The sequence below is a fragment of the Lissotriton vulgaris genome, chromosome 3_1, assembly GCF_964263255.1.
Source record: "Lissotriton vulgaris chromosome 3_1, aLisVul1.2, whole genome shotgun sequence".
Taxonomy (NCBI): Eukaryota; Metazoa; Chordata; class Amphibia; order Caudata; family Salamandridae; genus Lissotriton; species Lissotriton vulgaris.
In genome coordinates this window covers 246,593,041-246,619,420 of record NC_141689.1, presented here as the reverse complement: position 1 = coordinate 246,619,420, position 26,380 = coordinate 246,593,041, and positions in this window count along the sequence as shown.

The following is a 26,380-nucleotide window of genomic DNA, read 5'->3' as shown; positions in this document are numbered from 1 at the left end:
TTTGGAAATCCCAAGATGACGAGAACATCAGCACAGTCTAATTTTGATAAGCGGTCATCGCTGAAACGAAGGACGATGTCAGCGTCCTCGCTGTCCACACGGGGTTCTTCTTGAGGGGCTCTTGAGCTCTACCGCACTGTAGTGGTTTCCTTGGCTGCAGCAACACACTGAGAGGCAATGGTTGGACACTCCACCAGTCCAAGTCGCCAAATGTTGTAAATAAGAAGATGACTCCACAAGCAGGTAAGTGAAGTAGAGGCTTTATTGCAGCACAGGTATAGGTAGGTCAGCCCCCCGTCCAACCAGAGCTCCAACTGCCAACAGGGCGAAGGAGAACTCCAGAACCCAGAACATAAGGAGAGATCTAGAGTGCTGGCCCAAGGAAGAAGCAAAGCACTGTACAACAATGACACTCTGGATCGCACATTCCCTCAACAACAACACCAGACACACTCTGTCCTGACAGACTTCCTAAACACCATAGGCCTGGTAGACATCTGGCGCTCCTATTTTTCATGGACACAACAATATACATATCACTTGGGTGCACACAACAGCCTATCCAGAATAGACCATATACTGGCACCAGCAGCCAAACTTGGACACTTTTTAACTGTAGCACACTTACCAAGAGCATCTCTGAGCACTCCCACGTCAGCGCTCTATACACCTGCCATTTCACAGTACAGAGCAGAATATTCCCTATATACCCCTGATACCTCAGGACCCCTGCGATCTGGACAGGACTGACTGACACTACCAAATACTATTTTTGCGAATATGCGTCTTCCGTCTCCTCTCCATTTGTCCTATGGGAGGCATACAAGACAGTGCTTCGTGGGTAGGCGGTCTCACTCATAACCCATCATAAAAAGGAGGAGAGTAGCGACCCTTGAACAGGAGGTAGATGACCTAGAGAGAGCCCTCAGTCAGGACCGCTCCAATACGAACACTCACTTATTGCATCTTAAAAAGCAGGAGTATAAAGACCATCTTTGGGAGGCAGCAAAAACGCGACTCTCCAACACCCAGCACACCATTTTTTTTTTTTTAACATCATTTTTATTGCATCACCAATATAAAAGTACAGACAAGATAGTCAGCAACATCAAAAGGTTATGGACCAGTTCAATGAACGGTGTTCGATTCCGTCCGGAGGGGTTCCTTCTGTCTGTGATGTGGGCAGCTTCATCTCCGTCTTGGTCTCGTGCGTCTTACATTGTCCGACCGCTTCATTGTGCACATAACCCTGGAATGCTTTTGTGATTTACACCCCTCCCCCTCCCCAAATTTCGGTACCCCAACATCCCTCCAAACCAGCTTCCTACCCGCCCTCCCCCGTGGTCGCGCTGCGCCTGAGTAACCATGTATCTGTGCCTGGTGTGTTGCAGGAGGAAGCAAACAATCGCTAAGGTGCGTTCTCCTGTACAGTGTTGGGGTCTGCATCGGCTAGGTCGCTCTCACCATCCAGCCTCTCATCGTCCACATCCCTGAGCGCCTGCACCATCACCTCCCATGCAGTCGCCCTTTCCAGTGCTTTTTCGTCATTCGACCTCCAGGCCATCTGGTATCGTAGGGTACTATCACACGCGGCCCATCTCAAACACTCCCCATACCATTTTTTGTACGTGGGCCCCACTCTGGACTTCCAATTTCGTGTGATCTCCCGTTTGGCCAAGATAAGCCCTAAATCTATAAATTTACTTGACATCGTATTTCTAGGTGTGTGTGGGAACCAGTGAAGGATGCCGACTGCTTTAGTATATTGGATATCCCTGTCCGTCGCCCCGTTAAGGGCCCGCCCAACTTCCTGCCAATAGTCGCCTAAAGAGGGGCAATCCCACAGCATATGACATAGATCCGCCCCCGCCGTATTACATCTGGGGCAAGCAGCGTCGGTCGCCCCAAAGTACTGTTGGATTTTCCCGGGCGTGAGGTATGCCCTGTGGATAACATAAAAGTGGATCAATTGGAACCTGGCATTCCTCGAGCTCTTCCGCGCCCTCCTCAGCAGTTGGCCCCAGGTCGTGTCTGGAATCTCCACTTGGAGGTCCAGCTCCCACTTGGTCTTCAGGGCTGCCAAAGGTTGCAAGGCCTCCCGCTGCATCCGCGAGTACAGGCATGTGACGGCCTTAAAGGTTCCCGCCGCCATCATGGCGTACTGGCAGGCCATTGAGGTACTTGGTTCCCGCAGCCCTTCCCCCCAGTGTGCTCGCATGGCGCCTGTGACTGCCGCGTGCAGCAGGTAATCACCCCTCGGCAGGTCAAATCTCTCTTGTAGGTCCTGAAACGGCAGCAACACCCCATCTTCGTAGAGGTCACCCAGCACGTGTACTCCCGCCTCCTCCCACCCGAGCAAGCGTGACCAGTCACCTCCATGTGGGAGGGCAGTGACCATACCCAACGGTATTTCGGGGGCGTACATAAGGCGGACACCCGCCCGCTTGCGGGCCCTGTCCCAACATAGACGGAAAGTCTGCTCCTCGTTCGTCAGGTCTCCCACTCGGAGTTTCTGGTGCAGCGTGATATAAGCCAGAACGTGTCGCGGGGTGCCCTCGGCTCTCGCGTCCTCGGGGCCTCTATATACTCTCGCCACCTCCTGAGTAAAGGTCTGCAGCTGGGCAGCGAGGTAATATCCCTCGAAGTCTGGCACTGCCATGCCTCCCTCATCTTTGGGGCGTAACAGCGTGTCGAGCGCTATGCGTCTCCTACCCGTGCCCCACAGGAACGCTATGATCAGTGACCTCAGGCGTTTGAAAACCGAGCTCGGGATCCATACCGGCAGTGTCCTAAAATAGTACAAAAGCCGGGGCAGGGCTATCATTTTAAGCAGGGAAATCCTACCAGCCAGAGAGAGCGGCAGGGTCGCCCAGAAGTCCATAGATCCACGCAGGGCGTTAATGCAGCGAGTTACGTTGCCATCCAGCAGGTCAGACGGGGTATGGTAAACATAAACCCCTAGATAATGTAGGCAGCGCGGCTCCCACCGGAGTTCCTGAGCAGTGAGTGGGCACGGTTCTCCCGGCCTCAGGGGAAACAGACAGGATTTGGGCCAGTTGACCCTCAGGCCCGATAACCTACCGAATTGCTCCAGTAGCCTCCGCGCCCCCTGAAGTTCGGCGCCGGCATCGGCCAAAAACATCAACAAGTCATCCGCATAAAGGGAGATGAGGTGCGGCCTCCCCCTGAAAGGCAGACCTGCGTAGTGGCTGCCCTGTCTGGCTACCGCAGCGAAGGGTTCCATTGCTAACGCAAACAGTAGCGGGGACAGGGAACAACCCTGTCTAGTGCCACGCCTGATCGGGTATTGTCTCGAGATCAGCGCACCTACCCGGACCCTCGCTACCGCCTCAGTATAAAGGACCTTGGTCCACTGTATATATCCGTCCCCCAACCCGAAGCGACGCATCACCTCATATAGGTATCCCCATTCGAGACTGTCAAATGCCTTTTCAATGTCGATGGACAGGACAAATGGGGAGACGGTGTCTGGCCAGTCCACACCCATCAGTCTCGTGAGTCTGCGGATGTTATGGGTGGTGTTGCGTGTCGGTATGAAACCGCACTGGTCACCATGAACCAGGCTCGTCATGTGCACTAACAATCTGTTGGCTAGAATTTTACTAAGGATTTTGTAGTCCGTCGTCAACATAGATAACGGACGGTACGAGGACAGCGCCGTACCCTCCCTGCCCGGCTTCAAGAGTGGGATCATAAGGGCCTCGCACATAGAGCCCGGGAGTCGGCCCTTCTCCTGCGCCTCATTGTATACCTCGCGCAGCCGCGGAGCAAGATGCTCTAGGTATTTGCCATAAAATTCGATCGGTAGACCGTCAAGGCCCGGGGTCTTGTTCCTAGCCATCTGTTTAACAGCGCAACCTATTTCTCCGAGGGAGATGGGCCGCCCTAACTCTTCTGCCTCCGAGTCCTCCACTCGCGGCAATTCTAGCCCGTCCAAGAACTCCTCAAGCTCCTCCGTCCCTCCCGTATCACCACTCAGATAAAGCCCTTCATAATAGGCTCGGAACTTGTTCAGGATCCCGGGTTGGGAGTGGCAAGGCTCCTCCCCTGGTTCCTGGATCCTCATGATCGGCCCTCCCCCCCGGATAGGGTTAGCAAGCCAAGCCAACATTGCCCCCGCCTTATCACCTTCCGCATGCGCCCTCGTCATGTATGTCTTGTGGTCGAAGCTACGCAGCCGCTCCAGCTCTACCGCCAGCCCCTCCCGCGCCCCGCTAAGCCCCTCCTGCAATTCTGGGTGATTCGGGCGCCTCTTCTCAAGATCCCTCAGCCGTGTCTCAGCCTTATCTAAGTCATCCAACAAAGTCTTCCGTGCCCCTGCGTGTGCCCAATACAGTGTCCCCGCACCACCACCTTGAAAGCATCCCATTCAACCGCCCTCGTGGAGGCCGAACCACTGTTCTCTTCAAAATACCTCTCGATACGGTCACTCAGGGCCTCCCTGAACAACAAGTCGTCCAGGGTGTCAGGTTGCAGGCGCCATGTTGGCACGCAGTTAACAGTCACCATCCATTCCAGAGACATCAACAAGGGGTTGTGGTCCGATATCGTCCTTGCCAAATATTCCGCCCCCCCCACCGCAGGGAGCACACATTCCGAACAAAGAAATGCATCCAGCCTCACATGTAAATCGTGCAGGTGCGAGTGAAAGGAGTAATCCCTAGTGGTGGGGTGCAACGCCCTCCATGCATCCGTGAGGGCCCAGCTCTCCTGCCATTCTAATCTACGCTTGGCGATCCTATGTGCTGGGGATGCGCGTAGCGGGGGATGGGACCTATCTAGTAGCACATCCTCAACTGAGTTGAAGTCCCCTCCCAGAAGGACCGGTCCTGCCAAGTAACCCGCCAATTTGCCTGAGATGTTAGACAAGAAAGCGGGCAGGTCTACATTAGGAGCATACACATTGCAGAGCGATATCATCCTGCCTCTCAGCCTTCCCTCCACCGCCACATATCTGCCCTCTGGGTCTATCGACGACTTCGAGACTTGGAAGGGGACCCCCGCCCGTACCCAAATCAATGTCCCCCTCGCAAATGCCGAAAATGTCGTGTAAAATAACTGCCCCCTCCAGCGCCTTTGCAGAGCCGCCCCTTCCTGCTTATTTAGGTGTGTCTCCTGCAGGAACGCTATGTGAACCCCCCTACGCTTGAGGTACGCCTGGACCTTATGTCTGCGCGCCATGGATTGCATGCCCCGCACATTCCAGGTCACACATTTCAATGCTCCAGTACTAGCCATTCCCCCCTACACAACCGGACCATACAACAAAGAACAGTGTTCGCCTAAGTCCCGCGACCACGGGCCCTCCCCCCCACCCTCTCCAAACAGGAAGCCAAACCCCTGCAACAACTATAACCCCTTGAGCAACCCCAACAGCTCGCAACTCCCACCCCCCCAGGACAGGCCCCCCCGCAACTGGAAGTACCCCCATCCAAACCAACACTCCCGACCACCCCTCAAGGAAAGGTGGTAATATTCGCAGTCCCCACTGCGATGACCTTAGGGGCCAGTAAGGCGCGGCTCAATGCTACAGAACCTCCAACAAATCAGCCCCGCGCGCTCCACCCCACAATCCCCACATTACAGATCCCCAAAACCTCAGTCAATGTCTTTCCACTGCTGTGGGTCCATCGCCCCGGTGTCCGACCAGCGAGTCCGTTCCGCCAAACCAGTTCAGCACGCCTCCAGTATCTCTCCCGAGGTCTGCGGCGTCACAATAGGGCCCCGGGCTCCGCCAAATTCTGATTGTCCTGTCTCCGAGCCCGTTCCCGGGGCCTCCGAATCCGTGCCCTTCCCAGACTGAGTCCTGGCGGCTCTAGATAAGTCCACCACCGCCTGTAGGGCCGCCTGCCTCTCTGCCTCCGTCTGCGACGTCGAGGGTTTCCCGGTCCTCTTGCGATTCTTTCTGATCCGTTGGGACTGTCTGATCGGCCTATCCACCTTGGCCTCTTCCTCCCTGACCTTAGCACCGTCCGTTCCTGCCTTATAAGTGTCCCACCAGTCCCATGCATCCGCGGAGGTCGTGAAGAATAAAGACTTTTCGTCCACCACCACTCGTAGCTTGGCAGGAAACAACAGGGAGTACTTGATGCCTTCCTGGCGGAGCTCTCGTTTGAGGGACAAGAAGTTTGCCCGAAGTCGCTGAGTCTCAAACGTGTAGTCCGGGAACATGGTGACTCTGTTGTTGTCCACTTGAAAGGGCCCTGCCTCTCTCGCCCTCTGTAAAAGCCAGTCTCTGTCCCGGTAGTGGAGCAACTTGAACACCACCGGGCGCGGAGGAAGGCCCAAGGCTGGCGGACGCGCCGGAACTCTATGTGCTCGCTCCAGGGAGAAGAAGGGGGACAGACCCTCAGGTGCCACCTCTGTCCGCAGCCAGTTATCCAAGTAGCCCACCATGTCGTCGCCTTCGATTTTCTCCGGCAGGCCCACTAGGCGTACGTTGTTGCGCCTGTTCCTGTTTTCTGCATCTTCGGCCCTCCTTTCCAGTACCTTCAGACGGTCCATCACGTCGGCCATCTGGGCCTTCACCGTTGCCTGGGCTGGGGCTAAGTCCTTAACCGTGGTCTCCACGGTTTTCACCCTGTCCTTAAGTTTGTCGTGGTCGGCCTTCAGGAGGCCCAAGCCCGTTGCCACCTGAGCTATGCCTTGCTGCAGGGCATCCTTTGTGGTGGCGATGGCTTCCAGGATACGATCTTGCATCCGCTGTAACGCCGCCTGGTCTCTCTCCGTTCCTTCCGCCGCCTCAGTGTCGGTCGCGCCATCTCCCTTCCCCTTCGGTTTCCCCATCTGGGCTGGGATGGGCGGTGGTCCTCAAACTATTCCTGGTCGCCCTCCGAGCGTCGCCGGGCACCGTACTCCGGCCGGGTTCACAGGTCCAGAAATGTCACCAGGGGGCAGGAGGTACCGAGCGGTCGTGGCTCGGCCAGTGTCAGTTGCGCCTGAGATCCGGGGTCCTCGTCTCCGATCCCCAGTCGCACCGTTGTCGCCCCAATCAAGAGACGGTCCTCAACCACCGCCCAAGGATGCGCCCAAAGTTCTACCAGCACCTGGGGGGAGGCACGACGCGGACACCAGCACCTCTAGCGTGTCCGGGAGCGGTCTTCAGTGGGTCTCCGGGCAGATGTCTCCGTCACAGGCGATCTCATGCCACCGCCGCCATTTTGGGGTCCGCGACTTCTCGGCCGAGTTCAGCTCTCGAAGTTAAGATACTGCTGCGGGAAGGCTCGGTGTCGTCTTCCACGGGTCCCGGACCCTCCGCAGTACCGTCCAGTATCGGATACTGTCCTTTATCTCGGGGTTCGAATGAATTTTCAGGATATTTTCCGGGATCGGGCACGGAGCTCCGAGCTCACGCTGCCTATCTCCTCGGCATCCAAGCCACGCCCCCCAACACCCAGCACACCATATATGAAAGCGGTGATAAGGCCGGCAAGCTATTGGCCTGGCTTGATAAGCGGGAATTAGGCAGGGAGGTGAATCGCAAAATTCCAACTTCCCACAGGTGACACCACAGAGAATCCCCAGTGCATAGTGAATCTCCTAACACATCACTACGAACAGGTTTACACTTCCGCACTAACAATAACACAAACGGATGCAGAGGAGTTCCTCTGTGATATCAAACTTCTCAGACTCGCACAGACGGAGTCTCAATTATTAGAGGCAGAACTCTCCACGGAGAAAATTGCGACAGCAATCAGTAAACTCCAGTCAGGAAAGGAATTGCGCCCAAACGGTATTCGCATAGAGTGGTACAAAAGTAACGCAACAACACTCACACCGTATCTCCTGGATATGTATGAGCCTAGCTTAGACAGGGGGAACTACCCCGAGATCAAAGAACGGCAACAATAGTGGTCATTCACAAACCTGGCAAACCCGCGCAGGAGTGTTCCTCCTCTAGATCCATATCTCTGATTAACACTGAGACCAGGATACTAGCCAAGACCCTGGCCAACAGACTCATGCCACACCTAGCAACATTGATACATCCAGATCAATCCGGGTTTATGAATGGGAGGAATACAGCCTTAAATCTGAGATGCCTCCACAAAGTGGTGGGCCGGAAGCATACCATTCAAGAAGAAGCCGTTGTGCAGTCCTTAGAAGCAAATGGCCTTCGACACAGTCGAATTGCCCTTTCCCTTTGTCATTCTTGAGAAATTGGGGTTTGGACCGAAATTGCTCTTGGGTTAGGTTACTATACACTGCTCCCCTGGTCCACGTAGTGGCTAATGGGCATAGATCCGGAGAGTTTCCATTGCACAGAGGCACGAGACAGGGCTGCCCGCTGTCTTCGCTTCTCTTTGCCCTGGTGCCTCTGGCGGCCTGGACGCAACAGGACCCGGTTGTCCGAGGGCTTCGATTGACTGAGGGATGTGAGGATCCTTCTATATATGGCTTCTCCCAGACTCTCCCTGTCCTGCCTGTTAGATATCTGTGGCTCATATGAACGTATTCAGGGTACACGATTAATTGGACAAAATCAGTGCTTTATGTCTTGAAAGATCCCCAGCCAATTCTCCCGGCTGGCTGCGATGTAACAATTGTCGAGGATACTTTCAAATATTTGGGGATTCACATCACCCATGACCCGGAAGTATTTACGACTCTGAATCTTCAAGCCCCTTTGAAACGGTTACAAAGAGACACCAAGCACTGGCAGTCGCTGCCATTGTTGCTCATGGGAAAGGCAGCACTTCAAAATGATGGCGCTCCCAAGGTTTCTCTCAGCCCTTTATGGATTACTTTTCTAACCACAGGACTGGATCCTAGATTCAGTCCTTGGACATTTCCTGTAAACGGTTGAGTAAAAGTGTTTTAGTTACAGTAGTGATTTTTAAGGAATATTATTGTATTTTAAAAGTTGACACTAAGAAATGTGTTCACATAGAATCACCAATGTTATCCTATGGGAGGAAATTTACTTAGCAGGTAAGTAGTGTTATCATTACTTTTTCTTACTCAGTGGTGGATCCTGGTTCCAGCACTGGTGCATCTCCTGTAAACAGTTGAAAGAATGCGTTTAAGTCATACTGGCGATTTTTAAGGAATATTTTTAGTTTGTGAAACTTTTCTGGTGAAAACCAGACAATTGATTCCTATCAAAGGAAATTCAAGGTACTGTACGTATGGTTAGAATTACTTTTCAGGATCAGTACTGGGCTCAAAGATGCAGCACTGAAGTCTCTCCTGATAACAGGTGAGTCAATCGGAATTCGTAGTCCGGCTGATTTTAGAGGAATTTTTTAAAGTTCCAAAACTCCACACTTAGAAGAATTTTCAAGTGAAACCAGTCAATGTTAGCCTATGGAAGGAAATTCAAGTTACTGTAAGTACGGTTAGAATTATTTTTCAGGATCAGTAGTTGGCTGAAAGATGTAGCACTGAGGTCTCTCCTGATAACAGGTGAGTAAATTTGAATTCGTAGTTCGCCTGATTTTAGAGGAATATTTTGCTCAATAGTGAAGGAAGGGGGAGGGGCCTGAGGTGACATGTGTGCAAACACGCCCTGTGGCGCATTTTAAGTTGAGTAATTCATTCCTCTTCAATCCTGAGGTCCCCTGTGGGCCAACTAGCCCACCAGGTACCTCCAGTAGGTGCCAGGGAGCTGCGTTAAAGAGAGGTTTTCAGAGGCAAAGCCCCCTTTTTACAACACTCTGCAACGAAGCTCCGTGGCACTTACTGGAGGTACCTGGTGGGCTAGTTGGCTTTTAAGGGACCTCTGGATTGAAGAGGAAATAATTTCCCAACTTAAAACGTGCCATAGGGCATGTTTGCACACATATCACCTCAAGCCCCGCCCCCTATCTTCACCACTGTGCAAACACGCCCTGTAGCGCGTTCTTAGTTGGGGGATTAAGTCCCCTTGCATACTGGGGGTCCCTGGGGGCCAACTAGCCCACCAGGAACCTCCAGTATGCGCCAGGGTGCTGCGTTGCAGAGAGGTATAAAAAGGGGTGTGGCCTCATTACACCTCTCTGTAATGCAGCCCCCTGGCATGTTTGCACAGGGGGAACTAATTTCCCTAGAATACTGGGGGTCCCTGGGGGCCAACTAGCGCACCAGGAACCTCCAGTATGCACCAGGGGGTTGCGTTGCAGAGAGGTGTAAAAAGGGGCATGGCCTCTTTACACGTCTCTGCAAGGCAGCCCCGTGGCGCGTTTGCATAGGGGGAACTAATTCCTTTTGAATACTGGGGTCCCTGGGGGCCAACTAGCCCACCAGGAACCTCCAGTATGCGCCAGGGGGCTGAGTTGCTGAGAGGTGCAAAAAGGGGCGTGGCCTCTTTACACATCTCTGCAAGGCAGCCCCCTGGCGCGTTTGCAGAGGTGGAACTAATTCTCGTTGAATACTGAGGGTCCATGGGGCCAACTAGCCCACCAGGAACCTCCAGTATGTGCCAGGGGGATGCGTTTCAGAGAGGTGTAAAAAGGGGCGTGGCCTCATTACACCTCTCTGTAACACAGCCCCCTGGCGCGTTTGTAGAGGGGGAACTAATTCCACTTGAATACTGGGGTTCCCTGGGGGCCAACTAGCCCACCAGGAACCTCCAGTATGCGCCAGGGGGCTGCGTTGCAGAGAGGTCTAAAAAGGGGTGTGGCCTCATTACACCTCTCTGCAATGCAGCCCCCTGGTGCGTTTGCATAAGGGGAACTAATTCCCCTTGAATACTGGGGTCCTTGGGGGCCAACTAGCCCACCAGGAACCTCCAGTATGCGCCAGGGGGCTGCATTGCAGAGAGGTGTAAAAAGGGGCGTGGCCTCATTACATCTCTCTGCAACGCAGCCCACTGGTGCATTTGCAGAGGGGGAACTAATTTCCCTTAAATATTGGGGGTCCCTGAGGGCCAAGTAGCCCACCAGTAACCTCCAGTATGCGCCAGGGGGATGCGATTCAGAGAGGTGTAAAAAGGGGCGTGGCCTCTTTACACGTGTGTGCAAGGCAGCCCCCTGGGTTTCTGTGGGCTATTTGGCACCCAGGGACACCCAGTATTCAAGGTGAATTATTTCCCCCTCTGCAAACGTGCCAGGGGACGCGTTTTCAGAGTGGTGCCGTAATTTTCTGGGGGGATCGGCAGGGTACGCGTACCCTACGCGTATCCTGCGATTTATTTTTTTTAAAAATGTTTTTGGGCCTTGGGGGTCCTTGTGGGACCCCCTGAGCAGGCCTAGTGGGGTCAGGGTCTTTCTACCCTGCCCCCTTTCGACTTTTGCGCACTTGTTTATCACTTTTCTTGTGCCACGGTTCTACCGAGACACAAGATGGCTGCCAACACTTCCTGGTTTGGAGTGTTGACAGACAGTTTTCAGCCAATTAGCATGCAGCTCGTGCTCGTAATGGTACGCGTACTGTCCTCGGACAGAACGCGTACGGTATTTCGTCTATAGATATATCTTTGATTTTACTTTTGATTTTCTAAGGAACTACTGAACGGATTTAGACCATTTAACAAGAAGCGTAATCTGCGAATCGAACTCTACTTTTTTGCCAAATTTGGTTTAATTCCGTTCAGCAGTTCGGGCTGTAGCCTCACTTAAAGGTCCCTATGGAAAACTGCATGGGGAAAACACGTTTTGGGAACTCCCTTTTTTCTCAGTCCCCACTTTACGAATCACCCCCAAACATTTAGGGAAGGAGCGGAGCGGAGCAGGCCATTTTCTTGGAGAATTTCGCGTGTATTCGTCGATTGGTGCCAAAGTTATTCCAAATAGAATGTTGCGGATTTCCTATGGAAACTAGGTCCTAACTATATCTACCTACTGGCAACCGCCAGTAGGTAATATATATATATACACCTAGATAGATAGCTAGCTAGATAGATAGATAGATAGATAGATAGATAGATAGATAGATAGATAGATAGATAGATAGATAGATAGATAGATAGATAGATAGATAGATAGATAGATAGATAGATAGATAGATAGATAGATAGATAGATAGACAGATAGATAGATAGACACTGCTCCTCCTGACTGCTCAGACCCATGAGAAGTGACACACATGCCGGCGGAGCGCGGTAATTCAATCCAAATACCAGTTTCAATAAAGTGTGCTCTCAGTCTATACAGACTCCACAACAATATAGATTCCAAGGGTGTTTATTCACAACGCATTTCGGCTTACTGCAACGCCTTGTTCACGTGAAAAATGTGCATATCCAAACAACTGATAAAGCATTCGGGTATAGTGAATAGAAATCGACATGGGACTGTCTCAAATGTTTTTTAGTTAGACTTGTTCACTGGTGGACATCTTATAATGGTACAATGTATGGTATAACATGAAGTAAAAAATACTCAGTCATGTACATTCGTGTAATAGATCTAAATCACAATTGCAATTTAAAGAATTATAGGCATATGAGTTCCGCTGTATAATACACACTGCGTGTTCACCAAATTTCTGTAATGCTTGCTTGGCATTATATTAAACCACTAATTCATTTGAAATGTGTTGTGCCATAATCTTAAAGCATACCTTCGGTATTTCACTCTGTTGTTGGTTAAAAATACATTGTTACATGTGATCCCTAGAGAGGAAACAAGCGAGTCTACGGCATGCATTAGCCTCGAAACCAATCAGATGTTAGCTAATCCAACACGTGATCGCGATGTGTCAATGGCACGATCATCCACCTTTATCAATATTGGACTTATCATTGCTGTATATATAATACAGTTGGCTGCTCCACAAAAACAGTTGTAAATAAATAAACAGAATGTAAACAACTTTAAAACAACTCCATGTATGTTTCATGTTGGCCTCAAATGCCATAATGTCGTTCCCAAAATAACCGCTTGATCATGTTATTACTTTGTAAGGGGGAAATAGATAACACGCAAATGCTGGATACTGCACAGGGTCTAACACCTCTGTTGTACAAAGCAGGATATCTTATAATCCCATGTGAGTGTCTTGCTGTTTCCCCGTAATCATAAAGGCAGAGGTCCATATAAATCCCATTCTATTTATAACATGTATCCACTCAATATTCAGGGTCCAATACTATGGCTAAAATACAAAAAGCATGTCGTAAGTCTTGTGCATACCCAGCCCAACAGTCAAACGAGATTAGTGCTGATCAGGGGGAAAAGGGTAGGTTGCCCGTGAAAGTGAGTGTAGGTATCTGGGCCCCTTCCTTTCCTCCTGCAAATACAAAAAGAAAACAAAAGACAACAATTAAAAACCAATACGAGTAAAAAACAATGCAGGATATCTTTCTCTGATGCACATAGGTGTACTATTATGTTATGTTATGTTATGTTAATTAAAATTTGTAAAGCGCGCATACGCCCATGGGCTTCTTGGCGCTGAGAAGAGATAAAAAACATAACAAGAGAGATACCAGCAGGAGTCACTATTTCAAGTAGGCCTGTGTAAATAAGAAGGTCTTAAATGCCTTTCTAAAGGTAAGGAGGTCCTTACTCTGTCTAAGGGTCAGAGGCAGAGAGTTCCACAGGGAGGCTGCTAGAAAGTGGAAACAACTGCCTCCCTGTCGCTTTCTCTTGAACCGGGGTACCTCTAGTAGGTCTTTGTGGGCTGATCGCAGACTGCGCGAGGGGGAGTATCTCCCTATCAGTTGCCTTATGAACAGGGGGCCCTTGCCTTGTAGAGACTTGAAGATGATACATCCGGCTTTGAATGCGGCTCTCTGAACCACAGGTAGCCAGTGCAGTTTCTCTAGCCCTAATTTAATCGATTCCCATTTAGGTACCTTACAGATCAGCCTGGCAGCTTGATTCTGGAGGTGTTGCAGTCTTCTGAGTTGGCCTACAGGCAAACCTAGGTAGAGACTGTTCGAAAAGTCGATGTGGGAAAGGACTAGGGCAGTAACTACTTGAATCAGGGCTGATTGGGTAAGAAGGTGTGCAATTTCTTTTATTTTTCTTAGTTGGAAAAACCCTGAGGAGACTACTGTTCCGATCTGGGAATTTAAGGCAAGGTCCTCATTAATGGTCACTCCCAGACTCTTTACTGATTGGGACTTTTTGGGAGGGAGGCCCATATCTGAAGGCCAGAAGTGTGGGCCCCAACTAATCTCGCTCTTCCCGGGCAAAATCAATTCTGTTTTCCCCGGGTTTAGTTTGAGATGGTTTAGGGACATCCACCTCTGAATCTGGATCATAGTTGCCTGAAAGTCTTCAACAGCATTAGGTGAGTTTAATGTAAAAACTAGCTGTAAGTCATCTGCATAGTTGTATTAGAGACAATAAGAGGACCCATGAGGGGGTTACAGAGGGAGCAAGTTATTCTACTGTCAGTTTCAATACCTATTGTTCCCTAAGATGTATTGCCAGCTCTTCGTCTTGGTTGAGGCCTCCAGGATGCTTGGTCTGAAACTCTACAATAGTTCTTGATTCTTTCTGCCTCAATTTCAATACCCGATTTCCACCCCTGGGACTTTGCCACACGTGTTCCAAAACAAAAAAGTTCAATAATGCCGCATTGGAATAATGTTTGTCCCTAAAATGGCGGGCCACAGGATATTTCTAGTATTTATGTGTGATTGCCCTGCAATGCTCTAGTACCCGCTTCTTGGCCATATGGGTGGTACTGCCAATGTACCAGGGTTTGCACGGGCATTTAATCACATAAATGACGAAGGTCGAACTACACGTAAGGAATTGACTGATTTCCCTATCAACAGCATTGTATGTGATTTTGCTGCGAAACACACTACTTTTGCATGCTTTGCAATGGCCACAGGGGAAAAATCCCCTGAGGCCATGATCATGTTTTGTAGGGTATGTAGTAATGTCACTATGTACTAACATATCTGTAATACTCCTGTTTTATCTATATGTTATGCTTGGTCTTGTTGGAATCTTTTCCCTTATGCTGTTGTCACATTTTGAGATGTCCCAGTTCTTGGCGATGATTTTCTGGACATTTTTAGAGTCTGCAGTAAAGGTCATAATCAATCTAGTGTTATCTTTGCAGTCATCCAAAGATGTCACCGGTTTGTCAGTGATAATGAGTGCTCTGGATACTCCATCTGCTCTTTCCTTGGTTTTCCGAAGGATATATATATATATATATATATATATATATATATATATATATATATATATATATATATATATATATATATCTTGCACCAGTGCGCTTCACTGCTGTGACTTTTTAAACTGTGTGTGGCTTATAAATCGTGCTGTCACTCTTAAATTTAATTTTGCGCCGCGTTGCATCGCGCTACAGAGGCTATACTGTTCGCGCTATTCGCGCTGTCAGCTCTTACCGTTTAGGGCCGGACTTGTAGGCCGGGGAATTGAGATCAGGCTTACCCGCACTGTAATTGTATTTTCACCCGCATTTGCCGGGACACAGCTAGTTTAGCGGGTCCGACCGCCATCTTGGGTTGGGGCGAAGGCGAGGAGCACTCCGGGCGCCATCTTGCTGAAGGCAAGGGACGCTGGAGGCGGACTTCCGCATTTTTGGTAAGCTTATAAGAGCTGCCAGACTGCAGCACAGGTTAGATCTTGCACCAGCGCGCTTCACTGCTGTGGCTTTTTAAACTGTGTGTGGCTTTTAAATCGTGCTGTCACTCTTAAATTTAATTTTGCGCCGCGTTGCATCGCGCTACAGAGGCTATACTGTTCGCGCTATTCGCGCTGTTCGCGCTGTCAGCTCTCACCGTTTAGGGCCGGACTTGTAGGCCGGGGAATTGAGATCAGGCTTACCCGCACTGTAATTGTATTTTCACCCGCATTTGCCGGGACACAGCTAGTTTAGCGGGTCCGACCGCCATCTTGGGTTGGGGCGAAGGCGAGGAGCACTCTGGGCGCCATCTTGCTGAAGGCAAGGGACGCTGGAGGCGGACTTCCGCTCGGTTGAATATCCTATAAAAATGGCAGACCAGGCGCGCAGCGGTCACGCGCAGCGGGCGCGTCGTAGGCGCGCCGGAGGTGCGCCAGAGGTAAGCCCGTTTGCGCCCGTTCGCGCATCGGGCGCGCTTAGGGCCGCTACCTCTGGCCATCCGCCCTCCTCTCGCCTGACATACTCTCGGACGGATCTGTTGGACCTAAGACCGTCTCAGGCTCCCGCGACTCAGAGAGCCTCCGCACCCTCTCCATCTCAACCCTTGTCCTGCGGCCTGCTCAATGTTCGGTCGCTTTGTAAGCACCACACTGAGATTGCATTTCTGATCGACTCCTCTGAGTTGGATTTGCTGTTCCTAACCGAAACATGGACTCGGGAGGACTGTTCAGTTGAACTGGGTCTGGCCTGCCCCCCAGGTTTTAAAATCATCCACACCCCTCGGCCAAGGAACCGAGGTGGAGGGATCGGCATTATCTATTGTGAAGGGCTGGGCCTTTCCCAGCTAAAAATCACTGAGGTACCGGGCTTTGAGCTGATGGGGTTTTCCATCAAGGACTCGGAGAAAGCACTGATTTCTGGTGTGCTGTGTTACCGGCCACCTGGATCGGCCCCCTCTCTACCAGAGTTCCTCGACCTAGTGTATGATCTATCCAACACCCACTCCAAGTTGCTAGTTCTGGGCGACTTTAACTTATGGCAGGGGGGCCCTGTAGACGGAGCATTCACGTCCCTGTGCCAGGCTCTTGCTGACATCCAACTGCAGCAACTAGTCTGCTCGGCAACACACAGGGGCGGTCACGTTCTGGACTTGATCTTCGCTGACGGTGACTCGGCAGTGATTAATGACATCTTAGCCCAGTGCTGGACCGACCATTCGCTTGTGGCGTTTTCTCTATGCTTAGGGGACCATCCCTCTGTTGGCGCCGGGGTAGGACTGGCGAAATGGGGCAGAGCCTGGTCCCGACTGCTCAGCTCTTCCCCTAGGCCTTCTCTAGTACCCGCTAATTTTCGCTTGAGCAACTCAGCGGAGGAAAGCTACTCCTCGTTCTGCCGGTCGATTACTGACACGCTTGACAAGGTTGTACCCCTCCGCAAATCTAGAGGGAGAGTGAACAGGGCTTTTCCCTGGTACACGGAAGAACTACGACAACTGAAGCTGAGCTGTAAACGTGCTGAGAGAGAGTGGAGGAAGCAGTACTCTGCCCTGGCTAAACAATCGTACAGGCTCGCCTTGCGTGAATATAAGGCCCAGATCAAGAGGGCCAAAGCTACCTTCTTGGAAGCTTCCTTGACTCAGGCGTCTAATAAATCCCAAGCCCTGTTTAAAATTGTCAGGGATCTGTCCCACCCGGCTTGTGCGGCTAATACGGTGCCTGCGTCGCAGGTTCTCTGTGACTCCCTCGCTATTGCTTTTGAGGAAAAGACTGCTAAGATTTTAGCGGGCCTAACGTATCCCTCACCCACTACCCCCGGCTCGGGAGCTCCGGTTGGCTCGTTCAGTCGACCCCAGCCAGTTGCCGCCAGCACTGGTTTGGGAGCTCCGACCGCGCCTTCCAGTCGACCCCGGTCACCTGCCCCCTCTCCAAGTGTGTCGGAGCTGGGAGCTCCGGTTGATCTGCCCAGTCGACCCCGGACTGTCGCCTCGAGTCTGGGAGCTCCGGGTAGCTCATCCAGTCGACCCCAGCCGACCGGCCTTGCTGACACCTTGGTAGCCCCGGATGTGGGAGCTCCGGTGGGCCTGCTCAGTCGACCCCAGACGGGCGGCGATGACCTCCGTCTGGGAGCTCCGGTCAGCCCATCCAGTCGACCCCAGATCAAGGCCCCTGACCCCTGTTTGGGAGCTCCGGGTACCCCCCCCAGTCGACCCCAACTTAGGTCTTTTCCTTCCCCCTCTTTCGAGGAAATTTGTAAGGTGGCACAAACGGTGTCCTCGGGGTCTCCGCTTGACCCGCTGCCCCCCAAATTCTGGAAGGTCTTCCAGGCAGACCTTTTCCTGCCTTTGTTCTCGATCTGTCTTCAATCTTTGGAGTCGTCATCGGTGCCAGAATGTTGGAAATTAGCAGTAGTGTCACCTCTGCTCAAAAAACCCACTTTGGATCCCGCCTGTCTTTCCAACTATAGGCCCATATCCTTGCTCCCTTTTCCCATCAAGATTCTGGAAAAGTGGGTGACTCGTTCACTCTCAGGTTTCCTGGAAAACATCGGCTGGTTCGATGAGGACCAGTTTGGCTTCCGCCCCGGACACGGGACGGAGTCCGCATTGGTGACCGTGTTGGACAATCTTCGTTCGCGTGTCGACAGTGGTCGGGCAGCCTTTTTAGTGCTGCTCGACATGTCGGCCGCGTTCGACACGGTCTGCCACCGGACCCTTGTCAGGAGACTTGAGGAGTGTGGGGTCACTGAGGGGGCAAGAGACTGGCTGACATCTTATCTTGACGGCAGGCAACAGCTGGTCTCACTTCCACCATTCACCTCTGAACCAAGGAGTGTAGGACAGGGGGTTCCACAGGGCTCGGCCATCAGCCCTATACTCTTTAATTTGTACCTCCGCCCCTTAGTCCAGCTAATAAAATCCTTTGGTATCTCGGCATTTAACTATGCCGACGATACCCAGCTGGTCTTTTCACTGGAAGGGAACAACGCGGTCTCGCTGGACACTTTCCATCGCTGCATGGCAGCCACAGCAGACTGGCTACGAGCTAATTCTTTACAATTCAATAGCTCCAAGACGGAGGTACTCCACTGTTCCAGTGACAGAATTCCGCGGGCACTCCCAGACAACTTTTGGCCTCGTACCTTTCTTGAGCCAGTGCTGGCGGCGGAATCAGCCCGTAACCTGGGGGTGATTTTTGGCCCTAACCTACAGCTTGACATACACGTCAACAAAACCACCTCTACGTGTATGATGCTGCTGCGCATGTTGCGCAAGGTTTTGCCCCTTCTCCCCGCTGAGGCAAGGCCGGAAGTAGTTCGTGGGACCATATTAAGTCGCCTCGACTACTGTAATGGGCTCCTTTTGGAGGCCACAAAAAATCTGACCGGTAAGCTACAGCGGGTGCAAAACATGGCCGCCAAGCTGGCTCTTTCTCGCCCCAGGTCCAGTTCCTCCACTCTTGCTTTAAGAGATCTACACTGGCTCCCGGTTCATCTGCGGGTACAATACAAAGCTGCATGCCTTGTGTTTAAAGCGGTTCACCAACTAGGCCCCATCCCTCTGCAAAAGATGTTCGCTTGGTACTCTGCATCGCGACCCCTCCGCTCTTCTTCGGCGCATCTTCTGGTAGTCCCGAGGTTTCACAGAGTGAGGATGGGTGGCCGCTCCTTTAGTGTCGCAGCAGCCAAACTTTGGAACTCTCTGCCACTCTCTCTGAGAAGCCACAAGGACTACTTGCCTTTTAGGAAAGCGTTAAAAACCCACCTATTTCCTTAAAAAGGCTAGCTGTCAAGGTTATGGTTCCTGATCAAAGCGCCAGGATGCCCTTCGGGTGACAGGTTCGCGCTCAACAAATACACCAAATAAATAAATAATAAATATATATATATATATATATATATATATATATATTCCACCAAGTTTGCTGCTTCTGCGGTTCCCTTCCTGTTAGCATTGGCGCCACCTGTAGTAACAGCAACCACCAATTATCGTAGGGTTTCTCACTCCAAACCATAAAATGTAGCTCAGAATGAGAGGCGGCACACCAGGAGACAGCACAATAATTTATTGTACACTCAAAAAATTATTGTGCAGTCTCCTGGTGTGCCGCCTCTCATTCTGAGCTACATTTTATGGTTTGGAGTGAGAAACCCTACGATATATATATATATAGAAGACGTCCTGTCCACCAATTCCTTTACCACGGCGGAATCCCATATATATATATATATATATATATATATATATAATAAAGCACGAACAGAAAAACTGCACTCACGGGGGTCAAATCCAAGTCAGATTTATTGCACACAAATCACAGAGTCAGACGCGTTTCGGCGGTACGCCTTCGTCAGTTACAGGCGGCCGCCATTACGCTGCAAACATATACACATAATGCCTCGCTGATTCTATATATATATATATATACATATATAAAAAATCTTCACCAATTCTGGTTACAGGATACGCCTGGCCGATTCGCGGGCGGTCCAAGTTGGGGCTACCGGAAGCCCAATATAATGTGCAATTCTCTGCTTACTCCAACAGATGTACTCTGTCACCCATGTATGCTCGTAAAATATTTATTTGCAGAAAACAACGCGTTTCAGCTTGAACCTTGATCACATTTCAAAATGCATCAAACAGTGACTGAATTTATCCAATGCCTAATATAGACAGAGGACTAACCACCTCATATGTGTTACAGCCTCCCAAACTTTGGCATCCATTTTGAAAGTTCCTATTCCGCTATACTTGTGTACATGTAAAATACATGTCATCCCTTTCTTTGATAACCAGGAATGTAAATTTCTAATCATATTATTATTTCATATGCTGACAGTCAAAAAGGAATTATTTACATGTTCCCCCAAAACAATATTCTACACTATAACATAATAGTCGCTTGTGCATTTACTTTACATATCTACATTCGCATAATGGGATTTAACCTTTTTAGTAACACGTTGCAGTATGTGAATTTCTCAGTATTGTAACCTCAATTATGCCAACTAAGCATATTCAAAGCTAGCCTTACACTCGAAATACACACTACATTACAGTGCAAAGTTCTTCCTCCTGCCCCAGTGGGCAATTCAATGTAACATACTGCCATGTACAAACGCATCAATATGTTGTCCCAGCAATTATGCCCTAGTGGGCGTTTTCAAAGCTGACCTCATACTCGAAATGTACATTTCCTTTCTGTACAAAGTTCTTCTGTTCACCTCAGTGGGCAGTTCATCCAATATAAAACGTAGTTTTTGATGATGCATTTGTGCCACTCACTCCTTCTCCTTCACTTATGTCTGATTCACTTGTTGTTTCGCCTGTTGTGACTGGGACCTTGACAGAGTAATTCCTTTTTAGTGTTTCAAATCTTTTGGCAAATTGTAAAATTCTTCTATACTTGTAATCTTGTTCATCCCTTTTGAACTTTCTCTGTTTCCCTTCTGCCTCATATTTTTCCAACCGTATATCCATTTCTTTCCATAGTTTAGAGATTTCCTCCTTATTGGGTTGAGCATTGATTTTCTCTTCCATTTCCTCTATGTTTTTTGTTAATGCATCCAGGTCGACCTTGGCATATTTGATGAGTATTCTCATCATATTTAGAGACAGATGCATCAACGTTTAAATTTGCGATTCCTTATTTGCGAAAAATAAGGAATCGCAAATAAGGAATCGCAAATGGCAATGCATCATTTTTTTCGCAAATTTAATGCGATTCGGTAAAAATCGCAATTTTAAGCGAATCGCATTAAATTTGCGAATTCTTAATTGCGAATTCGCAATTTGCGATATCGCAATTTGCGAATTAACACACATGATGCATCTCATTGACTCAACTGCCTGAAAGCCAGTACAGCAATCAGGCGCAGCTGCTCCCTCGTTTGAAGGTGTGGTTTGGCAGTTTGCTGTGTGAGCTTTCCCTGGAGGTTGCTGCTGCAGTCTGTGCCTCACGTTTGTATTTGAAAATGGAAAATGAGAATCCAGTTGAAGAGGGGCCAGCCAGAAAAAGGAAAATTAAGTTTTCTGATCAAGAATTGGAAATACTCATTGAGGAGGTGACTGCAAGACAGGAGCAGCTTTTTGGTAAGCTGTCTCTTAAGGTCCCTGAGGCTGTTAAAAGGAACCTATGGATTGTCATACAATCAAAAGTCAATGCAGTAGGAGTGGCACATCGCGATATTAATAATCTCCAAAAAAGTTGGTATGACCCGCGCAGCCGTGCAAAAGAGAAGCTTGCAAAGAGAATGAAATCTGCTACGCTTACTGGAGGCGGAACACCCAGGGATAGACCCAACACTCCCCTGGAAGAAATGGTGGAAGCCACACTGTTGACTGAGGCTGTAGTTGGAGTAACAAACATTGATACATCTGAGATTCCAACTCCTACTGAAGGTAAGTGAATTGTATGTGGTTTTAAAAGTCTGAATGTAGACCATCAATTTTTGACTGCTGATGTGTGTTCAACATTGTAATTAAGTTGGGTAAGAAATGATCTGACTGTGTCACCACCAACCTCCAAGTAATAGTAGTGAACTGAAAGCAGTGCATTATGGGAGTTGTAGTTAATAAGATTTTGTTTTGTGCACAAAGAAAACATTTTCATGATCCCAAAACATTGTTACCAACAAATATCAGGAAATGAGACAAGATTCATTTAAGTGATAACATTTTTAGACTTTATTACATATTGTAAGCGAAGTGCAAACTAAAATTAACAACATGTTTGCATTTTTTTAAATCATAGAGGCACTGCAAGACCTAATTGAGCAGGATTTAAGGGATTTCCACAACCAAGATGTTCAAGAAAAACAGATGGAAAATGCTCCCAGTACTTCATCAGCCATTTCACAACCATGTGAAAGACAGAGAGTGCGACAACTGCTCCAGACAGATTCAGAAACTGAGCAGAATGTCAATGTTACAGAAAGCCAGCCTCAAAGCACTCCTACAGTCACAAATTCAAGGATGAGTAGGCGAAGTAGACTTCAGCAGTTTACTATGCGTCGAGGTACTGTGCGTGAAAGTGGTCAGGTTGGAGAGGGTCCCTTCACTGGCAATCTTGTTGAGGACAAAATATTAAAGGTACAGCGTATGCAAGGCAAAGTCATTAGGATTATTAAAGGAAAAATGGGACATATCAGCAAACAAATGGGTACATTGGCAAGCAGTATGAATAAAATGATCAATGTAATGAAAACAGGCCATGAAACATCTGCAATGAAGCTTGACCGTATTGCAAACTCTTTGGAGACCATGTGCACAATGATGCAGAAACATCAAAAGATCAGTGGTAAAAGGCAGGTGCAACTCCTGACCAACATGCAGGCCCATAACAGGGAAATTACTTGCCTTTCAAATTATACACGTGCCCTCTGCAAGCAGACCCTTTCAACCCAGGTACTCCTGATGAAAACTTTTAAACATATTCAAAAAGGAGTGGGGCTACCTTTGAGCCATCAGCAAATTCACAGTCCAAGGCATCCCCAGAAAAGCAAATACCAATGGGGGAGAGTTGTACCGGCAGTGCTGTGAGTGGCACATCTGAGCATTGCTTGAGTGGCATACGGCGAAGTAATAGGAACAGGAATGATGCCACTAATGTCAACATGCACACTGGGAAAAGTCCAGGGAAGGCATTAGGAGTGCGTGGCCATAAGAAATGACATTGCAATGCCTCATGAGTGGTATTCATGAGATGTAATATGTTTGAGATTCACTGCTTTTCATTTGTACATGCCTGATTTAGAAGGCCACAGTTAGTTTTGAATACAGTAAGTTTTGAATACAGTTTAAGTCCAAAAACTAAAGCTTTTCAATTTCATTTACAATTAAATTTCAAATTGCTTTCAACACAATTACGTTATCTGAGTTTTTCTTACCTCATTTAGAAGTAATGCTGTGTGATGTCTGCCCTTCTCCTTCTCCCCTCTGCTGCCTCTGGTCCATGTGCTCTTGGTTGTGGTTGTGGAGGCTGATTTACATTTGGAGGTAAAACATCGTCCTCATCAAGTTCTATGCCTCTCTCAGTTGCAAGATTATGTAGCATTGCACATGCTGCTACAATTTTACAGCAAATGTCTGGTTGGTACTGCAATGCTCCTCCAGTTTTGTGAAGTATTCTGAAGCGTGATTTCATCACTCCAAAGGTCCGCTCTATGACATTCCTGGTTGATATGTGCGCCTGGTTGTAGTGCTGCTCTTTCCTTGTACTTGGGTTTAGGTATGGAGTTAAGATATAAGACCTCACTGCATAGGCACTATCTCCTGCAATGGAAAGCAATGTAAATGTAATGTAATCAAACATGTGTGCAGTTCAATTTTAAGTTAGTTGAGTGGAATTAAAGATTTACCTAGCAGGTATCCATCTCCAAATTCACCAGCAAGCAGTCTAGCATGAATGGCACTATGTCTAAAAATAAAGGAGTCATGGGCACTTCCTGGGTAACTAGCAACTAGGTCTGTAATTATGGTTTTAGAATTACAGACAGCTTGAATATTAAGTGAATGGAAACATTTCCTGTTGCGATAAATATATTCATTTTCTGAGGGAGGGCAGATGGGGACATGTGTGCCATCTACACAGCCAAGTACATGAGGAAATTGAGCCATGTTGTAGAAATCCAGTTTGGTCTTCATTAAATCCTGTTGTGTGCTAGGGAATTTAATATGAAACCTTATTCTTTGTAACATGGCATTAAAAAAGGCATTAAAAAATCTGGAGAGGGAACTCTGGGACACACCACCAGCAATGGCCACTACCCCCTGAAATGACCCAGATGCAAGGAGGTGCAATGAACACAATACCTGCACATGGGTAGGTATGGCTTGTGTCCTGCGTGTTTGCCTCTGCAGAATTGGGTCCAATTCATGGATTAAATCTAATATTAAAGTGCCATTCATCCTATATTTCTTAAATATCTCTGCCTCAGTCTGCCCCAATAAGGTTATACGCACTCTGAAGATTCTCTCCTCTATGAGCCTTCTCCTCCAACCTGCAGCTGCTCTCAGCCTCTGCCTGCGTGCCAAAAAGTAAAGTGCAGCCACCGTGAAAGGCTGGGTCAAGGTCTATGAGGTCCTTATATGCTGCACAGATGATTGACAGATGCAGTTGAACCAGTTAGTCAAATTAGCACCAGGTTCAAGTTCTTCTAATTTTAAGAATTCCTAAATGCGATTTTTTGAAAAATCGCAAATTGCGATTTTTGATGCAATGCATTTGTTCGCAATTTCACAAAGATTCACAATTTTAGCGATTTTTTAATGGAATCGCAAATTAAATTGCGATTCCTAAATATGCAAAAAAAATAAAAAATTGATGCATTCCAAAAACATGAATTGCATTCGCAAAAGGCCGATTTTTGCGATTCGCACCGTTTGCGAATGCAATTTTCTTTGATGCATCTGGGCAATTGTGTGTTGTCTTCAGCCCACTCTTCCAACAATTCCATTTTTGTGGCCAGTTGTGTAGGCATTGTGAAGATACATAATCCTCTTGGTATTCGTTTTACTTCAATATATTTCTCCAAGGCTATTTCTTCCCAGCTTTTCTCGATTTCTTTCTTGTGCATTCTTTCCATTTGGTTAAATAGTTGTTTTAGGGTCATTTCCACATCCCCTTGTCTGTTCGATTCTGTTACCCTGGTTTCCACTGTTTCAGATCCTGACTGAAACATTTTTGCTGCCTTTGATGCTCTTTTCGCTTTGCGTGCTTTAATGACACTGTTCGCCTGACAGATTTCGTTACTCACTGGATGCTGCGTGTGGGGCTTTCCTAAACTTCCCGATTTTTTTTTTAAACAAGTGCCACACCCTCTCATGAGACTCCCGTGTGGACGGCGCACTCCGACTCAGTCCTTTGGCGCTCTACCTTCGAGGTGTTACCTTTTCATCAATGCTGTGTTCTGTGTTCACACGGGTGCCATCAATTCAATTCAAATGTCCACAATGTGACCCTGGTCGTCGGTGTGCACAGCAGCAGGTGCAAGCGGGGGGCCGGATCCAAGCTCTGATTTAATTTCGAAACAAAGGACGCTGCACTCCGGAGTTTAAATTTCAAGATTGAATTTAGCAACAATTCACCAATACGTTTCAGCCTACCCAAGGCTTTGTTCACAGTTAGTGAGTCCCTTTTATATTGCGCTATTTATACCTCACCTAGCCTTAATACGGCATTGTGTGTAATGTAGTGCATTTTTCAATTTAACTTTATTTAAAATATTTACAAGAAAAGACTTTGTTACTCTTGTCACATGTGTGGCTCATTTCAATGGTATTTACACATGTTAATAGATTAGTGCTATAGTGTCCTTCGTGCATCTTTATTTAGATTATTTTTCAGCATTTTTCTAATGTTACTCGGCTATAGTATCCACATTTGTACGAAGATATTGTCATTTTTGGTTACATTATTTTTCAACATTTTTGATGTTACTTGGATATAGTATCCATATTTTCTCAATAACACTAACATGTGTAAATAACACCTCCGGGTGTTTCAATTATCAGTATAAAGTTTTGGGGGGCTTCTGCCCCCTCCCCACACCATCCCGGGGACCACCACCTCACCTGGGCACACTTTACTTAAATAAGCCACCTCCCCGGGGCTTTAAATGAGTTGGAAGGGGGTCCACACGGCCCCCCGCCAGGAGCCTTAGATGGCCCTGGGGACCGCCACCCCCCAGGGCTGGCTCCAGCAATGTCCCGGGGTACCTACCCACGGGACATTGCAGTTTGCACTGCTCCCGCTCTGTCATTCCAAACACTGCTTCGCTTCATGGAAACAAGAGCAGGAAACCTGCTCTTGCTTCCATGAAGCAAAGCAGAATTGCTTTTGGACAAGGGGAGCTGCATGTTTGTAGCTCCCCTTGT